Consider the following 10,992-nt stretch of genomic DNA (forward strand, 5'->3'; position numbering starts at 1 on the left):
AAAGTTGCCAAATCTTTATGCAAAACATACCTTGCTAATGGGAGTCAGTTAGGTTCTTCATATACAAATCGTTTCATCTGCCTGGGATGATCATCAGTTAGTAAAAGTTATTGATGTAAGCTTTATTTCTGTGCACTCACTCACACTTCTCTCTATCAGAGAATTGTCCATTCTAAGATGGGCTCTCCCAATTCATTTATCACAAGGACACTAATTTCTGGGATAGGAATAGAGACTCAGACTTTTGGTTTCTTTGGAATAGGAAATTCATGGATGAGAAAATTCTTTCTACCAATGCAGAAAAGTACCTCCTGTGAAACTCACAGTTCTGAAGAGTTACCTAGAGCACCAAGAGAACCAACATGTGTCACAGGTGAAATCTGAATTCAGGTCTTCTGATTTCAGGCTAGTTCTCTCTCTACTCTGCTACAATGACTCTTTCACCCATCCCTTTTTGTCAAAAAAGAGTTTGTTTTAAATATTAGTTCGCACTGGCCAAAGAGGGCAGTTTCTTAATGTCTGCTGCCACTGTCTTTCAAAGATGGATGGAAAAACTACAGGAAATTCAGACAGAGGTGGGGCTACCACAGCTAGTATGGTTACTTATGGTTACCTTACTGAAACCTCAGCTCAAGCTGATATCCCTAGCCATGGTGCTGACCATTCTTTAAGAATGTGAAAACTCTGGGCCTCAAATATTTTATCTATAAAATGACGGGTCTGCACTTGACAACTTGCAATGTCTTTTCTAGTTTTCAAATTCTAAGACTCCATGGGTCTTTTCTAATCCTGTTTTCAATGTCTTACACAATCTCTTACACTTACACTGTTTTTCTCAGAATTGCTCAGTGGCTGTCCTCCAATTATCTGAAAACTACACGTTAGGTCTTGTCCAAATACTTATTGTGAACTACAGGATCACTCTGGTACTGATCTTGCTATATTGGTCTGTGTGTTTTTGACACAAAGTAGGTACAATTCAGTGCCCATGTACTAGCTCTCCAGGGGAAAAAAAGAACAATTGTAACTTAGCAACTTCAGAAGTAGAGGAAGCTATAACTTGTGAGGAATCATTTTATATATCCAGATGAGTTTTTGAAATATTAATGTCTTAAAAACTAAACAGCACTTGTGAGATTATAAGTTTTGATGGAATAATAGGAAGTGAAATAGACCAAATGTAAAATATATAATATGTCATGATATATTCTAATTTTGAGGGCTGGAACTGTATTTTAGCTTTTTCTGCAACCCCAATTTTCACAGGGCTTATAGCCATTTAATAATTTTTCTTGAATAAACTAATAAGTATTACCAAATTTTTAAATATATATATATATATATATTTTAAAAGTAAACATACATTTCTACTTCTCTTTGAGAATCTCAAAATAAGAGCATGAATTCAACTAGAATGATCATAATATTTAGATTTAGAGCTGATAGGGCCTGAGAGAGCCTCTAGTCTAGTGGTGTCAAACTCAAATTGAAATTGATTCTCTATGGGCAACATATTCACTTAGAAAACCACAAATTAACATCATCTGTATTTTATTGTATTTTATTTGTTTTACTAAACATTTCCCAATTACATTGTAATATGGTTTGAGAGCACTCAGGAGTCTTGTGGGACTAAGTTTGACACCTCTTGTCTCTGCCCTAACCATTTCATTTTAAAAGGTGAGGAAACAGGTATCCAGAAAACTAGTGTTACTTACCCCAGAGGTAGCAAATAGCAGAATCAGGATTTGAGTAGTTCTGTTCCTACAATGTCACACTGCCTGACCAAATGTGCTAAATAATTTGTTAGACTTTCTGCTGACATTAAGTATGAACACAAATTAAAATTCTTCTCTTCAGTTGTTATATTAATAGAGTTATTAGAAATGTTAGAATCATTACAACATTGATAAGAAGCACTTTTTCTTTTAATATGTATTCATTAATTTATTTTGCAAGTATTTATTATCTTTCCCACTACTTCCATTGAGCAATAAAAATGTGAAAAATAAAATCTTCATAAAGAATATCCATATTCCAACAAAATAAATTCCAAGATTGTCCATGTCCAAAATGTATGTCACTTCCTACATTTCAAATTTATGACTTCTCTAGCAGGAAGTGTATGGTGTTTCATCTTCAGGACCTGAGGCTTACAAATGCCCTGATTAGAGTTCTAAAGTTTTTCAAAGGTGTTTTCTCTACAATGTTGTTGCCATTGTATGATTCATTCTTGTAGTTCTGTTCAATTAACTTGGCATCAATTCATAGAGGTTGTCTCAGTTTCCTTTGAAATTGTCCATTTCATCATTTCTAATGGGCACAAAATATATCATCATATTCATATGCCACAATTTGTTTAACCTTTCCCCAATAAATGGGTACTCCTTTATGTTCCAGTTTGGAGCTACTAGGAAAAGAATTTTTATAATTATTTTTGTACATGTAGATTATTTTGCTCTTTCTTTGATCTCTTTGATGATTTAGGCTTAATAATGGCATGCTGGGTCAAATGGTATGCACCATTTAGTAAGTCTTTAGTCATAGTTCTAAATTGCTTTTCAGAATGGCTAAACCAATTCACAGCCCCATTAATAGTACATGGTTGTGAGTGTTCTCCAATAGCTCCTTCAAGTCTTCTATTTTCCTGCATTAATCTTTGCCAGTCTGATGGTTGTGCGGTAGCATCACAGTTTTCTGATTTTTAGTGATTTGGAGCATTCTTTCATATGGCTGTTGACAGCTTAGTTGTCTTCCTTTAAAAACTGCCTATTTATGTCCTTTGACCATCTACCTATTGCAGAATTGCTTATGTTTATAAATTAGAATCATATATGTGTGTGTTTGTGTGTGAATCTGACATAAGACCTTTATCAGAGAAACTTGCTGCAAAGATTTGTTTCCCTTTTAACTGTTTCCCTTCCAATTTTATTTTTTCTTTTTCTTTGTGAAAAAAAATCTTTGAAATTTCCAATCAAAATTGTTCATTTTATGTTCTGTGATTTCTATCACTTTCTAAGCCACTAACTCTTCTTCTATCCATAGATATGATTGGTAATTTCTCTCTTGCTTTTCTAATTTATTTATTATGTCACCTTTTATACCTAAATCATGTATGCATTAAGAATTTATCTTGGGTAAGAAGTTGATCTGTACCTAATTTCTGCCAAACTATCTTCCAGTTTCCCAGAAGTCTTTGTCAAATACTAATCCTCATTCCAATAACTGGGTTTATTAAACACTGCTTTTGTGTTTGTTTATCTCTGTATGTTGTGTACCTAATATGGTACTTTGATTAAACACTGAGTCTTCCCCTCTCTTTTTAAAGACCATATATTAACCTATACTATTAAAATAGTTTAATGTGGCTTACAAAGTAAGGAAGAATATTTTCAATAATTATACTAAAATGTTAATCTGGCATCTTACCTCAGCCTGCTTGTGTTGAGCAAGACTTCTAAAAGAGAAAAAAAGGATTCCTACCATCAAAAAAAGAATAAAGATAACACAAGTTGGGCAAACAGAAACTCTACAGCTATTGCACTATTACATTGTACAGCTCTAATTCTTCAGGAGTCCCACACTGTCTGGGCATTGCAGCCCAGAGCACCAAGAAGTTAAGACCATATTTGTAAATACTAGAAGCAAGGTTTGGTTGTTTTTTTAAAAATTTCCTTCAAATGATTGTCATATAGATTAGTACAGCCTAAAACATAATAGAATCTTATTTGTTTTGCTTAAGAAAAATCATGGAGAGGTATTTACCACCATTTTATTGAGCCAGGAGAGGCAGCAGGCAGAATTGATAAAGTTCTAGCCTTAAGGCCAGGAAGACCCAGGCTTAAGATCTGTTTCTGATATGTCATTTAACTTCTCAGTGGTCCAGGCAACTCTTTTTTTGTTAATAATATTTTACTTTTTCTCTAGTTACATGTAAAGGCAATTTTTAACCTTCATTTTTATTTTAGTGAGGAAATTGGGGTTAAGTGACTTGCCCAGGGTCACACAGCTAGTAAGTGTTAAATGTCTGAGTGTCTGAGGCCGGATTTGAACTCAGGTACTCCTGACTCCCGGGCCAGTGCTCTATCCACTGCACCACCTAGCTGCCCCTAACCTTCATTTTTAAAAAAACTTTGATTTACAAATTTTCTTTCTTCCTCCTTCATCCCCCCTTAGTCAGTAAGGAATTTGACAAAGGTTAAACATGTTCAATCATGAAAAACAAATTACCATTTTAGTGAAAGAAATCCAAAAGGGAGGAAATAGTGAAAAAAGTAAAGTAAAAATTAGTATGCTTTCAAACTCTATCAGTTCTTTCCTTGGATGTAGATATCATTTTTCATCATGAATCCTTTGGAATTGTCTTAGATTATTGTATTACAGAGAATAGCTAGGTCATTCAAAATTAATCATTGTACAGTATTGCTGTTACTATGTATGATGTTTTCCTGGTTCTTCTCACTGCACTTTACATCAGTTCATATAAGTCTTCCCAGGTTTTTCTGTGAATGGCCTGATCATCATTTCTTACAACACTGTAATATGCTATTACAATCATATACCACAACTTGTTTAGCCATTCCCCAACTGATAGGCATACTCTCAATTTCCAATTCTTTGTTACCACAAAAAGAGCTGCTATAAATATTTTTGTATAAATATTTTTGTTATCTCTTTGGGATACAGCCCTAGTATTGCTGGTCCAAAGGTCATGCAGTTTTATTACCCTTTGGGTATAGTACCAAATTGCTATCCAGAATGGTTGGATCAATACCAAACTCCACCAGCTGAATATTAGTGTCCCAATTTCCCACATTCCCTCCAACATTCATTATTTTCCTTTTTTTCTCATATTAGAGAATCTTATAGGTGTGAGGTTGTTGTGTTTCTCTTATCAATAGTGATTTAGAGCATTTTTATATGACTATAGATATCTTTGATTTCTTTGTCTGAAAACTGCCTGTTCTTATCCTTTGACCATTTTTCAATTGGGAAATCATTTTTATTCTTACAAATTTGATTCAATTCTCTACATATTTGATAAATGGGGCCTTTATCAGGGGCACTTGCTATAAAAATTGTTTCCCAGTTTTCAGAGCAACTCTTTATGATTATAAGTTGTAGAGAAGTTGATGATGTGCATTTAAAGAAGGAATTCTCTCATCTGGGAGTTTCCTAATTTAATAAAATCATTAGATTCAAACACTGTGTGTGTGAAAGGGGGAGGGAAGATCATCAAACTCACTTTTTAATTTTATTTGCTTTTGCAAAGGACATTCCAAACCAACTTCCAAAGGTAGCTTATCAAACAAAGTTAAAAACAGGGTAAGCCTTATAATCAGTATGTTATGACTAATATGAAAATATGCTTTGTTTTACTTCACATTTATAATTGGCATAATATTGCTTGCCTTCTCAATAGATATGGGAGGGATTGGAGGGAGGCAAAAATTTGAAAGTCAATCTTTTTAATAAATGTTTAAAATAAAGGCAAGGTTTTTTTGCTTTAAAAAATAGTCACACATGTATAACATATTGGATTGCTCACCTTTTTAAAGGGGGTAATGGGGAGGAAGGAAGAGAATTTAGAACACAAAGTTTTACAAATGGATGTTAAATGTTTTCCATGTATTTGGGAAAAATAGAATTCTAAAAATATAATATATATATATATACACATGTATACATAGACATAGACAGATATATGTGTATATGTGTATATATGTGTAGGTACATATGTGTGTGTGTGTATATATATATATATATATATATATATATATATATATATATATATATATATATATATATATATATATATATATATATATATAAAACACCTGAAAAATGTTCACTGTTAGTTTTGAAAGAACACTGTCATGTCATAGAGACATAGATTTTGGCCCCAGAAGAGACTTTACAGGTCTTCAAATCCAATCCCCAATTGATGAGAAAACTGAGTTTAGAGTAGGTTAAGTGACTTGTTCAGAGGCACACAGGTAATACACATGTGAGACAAGATTCTTTACCCTTTTCTATGATCTTTTTGGGATACAGACCTAGTAGTGGTATTACTTGCTCAAAGGGTATGCACAGTCCCATAGCCCTTTGGGCATAGTTCCAAATTGCCCTCCAGAATGGTTGGATCAGTTCACAGCTCCACCAACAATGCATTAGTGTTCCAATTTTTCCAAAGCTTCTCCAACATGTATTATTTTCCTTTTTTGGTATATTAGCCAATCTGATAGGTGCGAGGTGGTACCTCAGAGTTGTTTTAATTTTAATTTCTCTTATCAATAGTAATTTAGAGCATTTTTTCATGTGGCAATAGATAGCTTTGATTTCTTCATCTGAAAAATGTCCGTTCATATCCTTTGACCATTTCTCAATTGGGGAATGACTTGGATTCATATAAATTTGATTTAGTTCCCTATATATTTTAGAAATGAGACCTTTATCAGAAGTATTGTCCATAAAAATTGTTTCCCAGCTTTCTGCATCCCTTCTAATTTTGGATGCATTGCTTCTGTTTGTATGAAATCTTTTTAATTTAATGTCATCAAAATCATCCATTTTGAATTTCATAATATTCTCTATCTCTTGCTTGGTCATAAATTGTTCTCCTCTCCATAGATATGAGAGGTAAACTATTCCCTCCTCTCCTAATTTATCTATGATATCACCCTTTATGTCTAAATCATGTACCCATTTTGACTGTATTTTGGTATACGGTGTAAAATGTTGGTCTATGCCTAGTTTCTGCCATACCCTCTTCCAGTTTTCCCAGCAGTTTTTGTCAAATACTGAGTTCCTATCCCTGAAGCTGGAGTCTTTGGGTTTATCAAACAGTACATTACTAAAGTCATTTACTACTATGTTTCCTGTGCCTAACCTATTCCATTGATGCACCACTCTATTTCTTAGCCAGTAACAGATAGTTCTGATGACTGCTGCTTAATAGTATAGCTTCAGATTTGGTATAGCAAGCCCACCTTCCTGTGCATTTTTTATTAGTTCCCTTGATATTCTTGATCTTTTATTCTTCCAGATGAATTTTGTTATTATTTTTTCTAGCTCTATAAAATAATTTTATGTAGTCTTCTTGGTGTGGCACTAAATAAGTAAATTAATTTAGGTATAGTTATCATTTTTGTATTTGCTCGGCCTATTCATGAGCAATGGATATTTTTCCAATTATTTAGATTTTATTTTATTTGTGTGAAAAGTGTTTTGTAATTGTGTTCATAGAGTTCCTGGGTTTGTCTTGGCAGGCAAATTCCCAAGTATTTTATATTGTCTACAGTTAATTTAGATGGAATTTCTCATTTTTTCTCTTGCTGCTGAGCTTTGTTGGTCATGTAAAGAAATGCTATGGGGCATCTAGGTGGCCCAAAGGATAAAGCACTGGATTCAGGAGGACCTGAGTTCAAATATGGCCTCAGACACTTGACACTTACTAGCTGTGTGATCCTGGGCAAGTCATTTAACCCTCATTGCCCCACAAAAAAAAAGTTTTGGGGCAGTTAGGTGGCACAGTGGATAGAGCACCAGCCCTGGAGTCAGGAGGACCTGAATTCAAATTCAGCCTCAGACACTTGACATTTACTATCTGTGTGACCCTGGGCAAGTCACTTAACCCCAGTTGCCTTACGAAAAAAAGAAAAGAAAAGAAAAGAAATGCTGATGATTTATGTGGGTTTATTTTATATTCTGCAACTTTGCTAAACTTGTTAGTTGTTTCGAGTAGTTTTTTGCTTGATTCCTTAGGATTCTCTAAGTATACCATCATATCATCTGTGAAGAGTGATAGTATTGTTTCCTCCTTCCCTATTCGAATCCCTTTAATTCCTTTTTCTTCTCTTATTGCTAAAGCTAACATTTCTAGTACAATATTAAATAATAGAGGTGATAATGGGAATCCCTGTTTCACCCCTGATCTTATTGGTAATGCCTATAACATATCCCCATTATATATAATGTTTGCTGATGGTTTTAGGTAGATATTGCTTATTATTTTAAGGAAATCCCCATCTATTCCTATGCTCTCTAGTGTTTTTAATAGGAATGAGTGTTGTATTTTGTCAAACGCTTTCTCTGCATCTATTGAAATAATCATATGGTTTTGGTTAGTTTTTTTATTGATGTGGTTGATTATGTTGATAGTTTTCCTAATGCTGAATCAGCCCTGCATTCCTGGTATAAATCTCCCTGGTCATAGTGTATTATCCTGGTGATGAATTGCTGTAATCTGAGGCAAGATTCAAACTCATATTTTCATGTCTCTAAATCTATTGTTCCTTCCACATGCCTAGATGAGTCATTAGAAAACAGAAATATTGGGTACATTGACGTTAGCCACTAGAAAATTAATTCCTTAGACAGGGTAACCCATCATGATACAAAGGAAATGGCTCTGGAATCAAAGATCCTAGTTTCACATCTTATTTCTATCACTTACTGTCTATTTGACATTGGCCAAGTCATTTAACTCAGATCTCAAATGACTCATATGAACAATTGGGAGTTCAGACAAAATGGCCCCTTAGATCTTTCAATTCTACATCTATGTTTCTATGACACTAAGAATGCTGAGCTACAGAAAGGTTATGCCACAGGGTACAGAAATACTTTGGGATAAGCTTATAGAGTTAAGATAAAAAACAATCTCTGACTAACTCACTAGTATGAGAGCCTATACTACACTGGGGAAGTGAGGTGACACAGTGGATAGAGCACCAGGTCTGGAGTCATGAAGATTCCTCTTCCTTATTAGTTTTAGGACCCTGGGCAGGTCACTTAACCCTGTGTGCATCCATTTTATTATCTGTAAAATGAGCTGCAGAAGGAAATGGCAACCCACTCCAGTATCTTTGCCAAGAAAACCCCAAATGGGGTCATTAGGAGCTGGACACGACTGAACAACAAAAAGACGATCTATGTGAATTTGAGTTGGGCAGCTGGGTAGAAGAAAGGATACTGCAGCCAGCATCAATTCTACTATAAAAGGATATTTCTTGGGCTGCCACTTTATGCAGCATTTTTCTGACAGTTGTTGACATGTTGTACTTCTCCCTCTCCGACGCTGTCCTTACCTTGATCCACACTGACCTCCCCTTCCCTATCCCCTTACTTCTTTTTTTGTTTCTGTTTTTATTTTTGCAGGGCAATGAGGGTTAAGAAACTTGCCCAGGGTCACACAGCTAGTTAAGTGTCAAGTGGCTGAGGCTGGATTTGAACTCAGGTCCTCCTAAATCCAAGGCCAGTGCTTTATCCACTGCACCACCTGGCTGCCCCCTATTCCCTTACTTTTTAACCTCGTCTCTCCTAGGCTCAGTTCACTTCCTACCTAATCATCTAAATTGGCTATTTTCACACCTCCCCTATGCCACATACACACACACACACACACACACACACACACACACATACATCTCTACAACTGTGCTTCTCTCTCTCTGGTTCTTTTTATTGTTATTCATCTCCAATGAGCTCAGGCCCAGCTCCCTCACTTTCTGTCTTCTCCCTTAAGGAACCAGAACCAACACTAGTCTTCCCTCATAGGTTATTCTATTTTTATTTAATAGGTGGCAGTAAGGTGGCTCAGTGGATAGAACACTGGGCCTGAAGTCAGGAAAACCTGCATTTATAACTGGCCTCAGACACCTACTAGCTGTGTGACTCTGGGCAAGTCACACCGAAGAAAATGGCAAACCACTCCAGTATCTTTGCTAAGAAAATCCCATGCACAGTATGATCCACAGGGTCATGAAAAGTTGAACATGACTGAAAAATATTTTTATTCAATACTCCAACAAACTTGCTACCTTAATAAAACTGAAATGTAATGTAGTCTCAAACCATACACCTTCATTATAACAAAAGTTTGCTTGACACCTTAAGTATGAGATAAAACTTGACATGTTTCATCCCTCAAGGACCTGACATTCTACTTGAAAGGGATGACATGCACACAAATAGGTACAGTAAAATACAAGATAGGGCATTAAACAAGTAAAGGATAGATTCAAAGCGCTCTCAGAAAATTTTAGATGGAAGCTCTTTCATTGGCAGGAGGGAGGATCAGAAAAGGCTTCACAAGAAGTTCTAATTTAGCTCACCTTTGAAGAAATAGAAGGCTTCTGGAATGTAGATGTCAGGAGGGAATGCACTGCAGGTACACAGAATGCCCTGGGCAACCCTTAAAGAAAAAGGTTTCTAAAGAGTGGCTATGAGAAGGGAGTGCACCATAGTTAGAGGGGATAGCCTGAGGAAATGCAGAGGCTGGAGACTGCATGTCAGCCTCTGGAATTTTATTTTATGGAGTTTATAACCTAGTACTGGCAATACAGCATATATATATACACACATACATATATACACATACATACACATATATACATATATACACATACATATGCATATATGCATATATATAAGCTATATAATAACTCTAAGGAAAATAAAATAAAAGTAAGTTTGATAGGGTAGAGAAAGAAAAGATTCATTTCTGACTGGGACAATCTGGAAAATTCTCCCTTTTTCTTCTTCCCCTTAAATAAGTCTGGCTAACCATTTATATAGCATTTGAGTATTTCCAAAACACAATGTATACATTACTTCATTTGATCCCCAATAACAACATTATGATATAATGATTGCAAGTGCTATTTTCCACATTAAAAAAACACACAGTAAACTCAAGTTCATTGAGGTTTATTTGATCATGATTGCATGGCTAGAAAATGTCTGATGTCACATTCTCACTTAAGTCTCTTCTGACTCCAAGTCTACTATAGCACAGGGTCTGTCCTTACCAATTCCTTCCTGTCTGAAATTCCTTTGATAGTGAAGTCTTTGATTCCATAATTAAGAGTAAGACTTAAAATGCAAGTACTCCTAGGAGAAGGAATGCATTGGCTTAAAGATATGCAAGGGTATAAATTAGAGATAATAGATCTTTCCCTGAAAGAAGGTTTTGCTTGTGAAGAAAACAGC

This window comes from Dromiciops gliroides, chromosome 6, assembly GCF_019393635.1.
Source record: "Dromiciops gliroides isolate mDroGli1 chromosome 6, mDroGli1.pri, whole genome shotgun sequence".
In the NCBI taxonomy this organism is placed as follows: domain Eukaryota; kingdom Metazoa; phylum Chordata; class Mammalia; order Microbiotheria; family Microbiotheriidae; genus Dromiciops; species Dromiciops gliroides.